The sequence below is a fragment of the Tarenaya hassleriana genome, unplaced genomic scaffold (assembly GCF_000463585.1).
Source record: "Tarenaya hassleriana unplaced genomic scaffold, ASM46358v1 Cleome48, whole genome shotgun sequence".
Taxonomy (NCBI): Eukaryota; Viridiplantae; Streptophyta; class Magnoliopsida; order Brassicales; family Cleomaceae; genus Tarenaya; species Tarenaya hassleriana.
This window is the reverse complement of record NW_010967498.1, coordinates 217,680-219,012: the sequence shown is the minus strand read 5'-3', so window position 1 is coordinate 219,012 and position 1,333 is coordinate 217,680.

The window sequence follows — 1,333 nt, the reverse complement described above, 5'->3', positions numbered from 1 at the left end:
GGCGTGCCACGTCAGCCGCCACGTGGCGTGCCACGTCAGCGGTTAACGGTCACTTAACACCGTTTTCGGATTGTGTAGGAAATTGCAGTTAAATTGGGTAGTTCGTGTATCAATTTGGTACATTTGATAATTTGGTGTAGTTTTTTGTCAAATTAAAAATTCGTGTAGGAAAAGGTCACATTTTGCAAAGTTGGTATAGGAAAATGTCATTTTCCCATATATTAATAATGCATAATATCATTACTAACTTATGAAGTAGAAATAGTGATACAAATCACAAAAACATATCATAAAATTATTTATACATGAGAATGCATATGTAGATATGATTGATTATATGAAGTATGCAAACATTTATATAGTTTTTATTCATAACCAGCTCTGTCTTCAGGATGGGCAAAATCATCAATAAGGTTCATGCGTGCAAAGTCCTTAGCACAACTAGCATCATCATCATAATCACTTATGACATGATTGGTCTCGATATCTTTTCCTTTTGTTTATTTAATCAACTTTTCTGATAAAGTTCCACTAGGTGTTTAGTGGTGCGGTAAGTACGTGACCAATGTCCCGTCATTCCACACCGGTGGCATGTACTTTCTTTCATCCTCTTGTTTGGATGACCATATCCTCCCCCTTTATTACTGTTAAAATTATGGTTTTGGGATGAGTTTTCTTGACCACCTCCTCTAATCCAACTTCGGCTAGCACCACGACCGCGTCCTCGGCCTCAGCCTCTACCTAAAAAATAATCACGTCATCGGCCATTATAAGACATAGCATTTACTCCAGGAAATGTCACTTTTTCTGTAGCATTCACTTCAGGAAATAGTTCATTTTCTATCACATTCGCTTCAGGGAATGGTACAGATCCAGTCGGTCGTGACGCGTGGTTTTTCATTAACAACTCATTATTCTATTCGGCCAATATGAGACACGATAAAAGCTCAGAATATTTTGTATATCTTTTTTCTCGATATTGTTGTTGGAGTATAATATTCGAGTCATGAATTGTTGAGAAAGTTTTCTCCAACATATCATTTTCGATGACTGTTTCTCCACATAATTTTAAAATCGAAGTGATTCGATACATTGCCGAGTCATATTCGATGACATTCTTGAAATCTTGAAATCGGAGGTGCACCCATTCATATTTTTTCTTGGGGAAGATCACTGTTTTTTTATGATCAAAACGATCTTTTAATTTTAACCAAAGATCTGCAGGATTTTTTATTGTTAAATATTCCTTTTTCAGATCATCATGAAGATGATGTCGCAGTAATATCAATGCTTTTACTTTATTCTCGTTTGATACATCTTTTTCTTTAGTGGT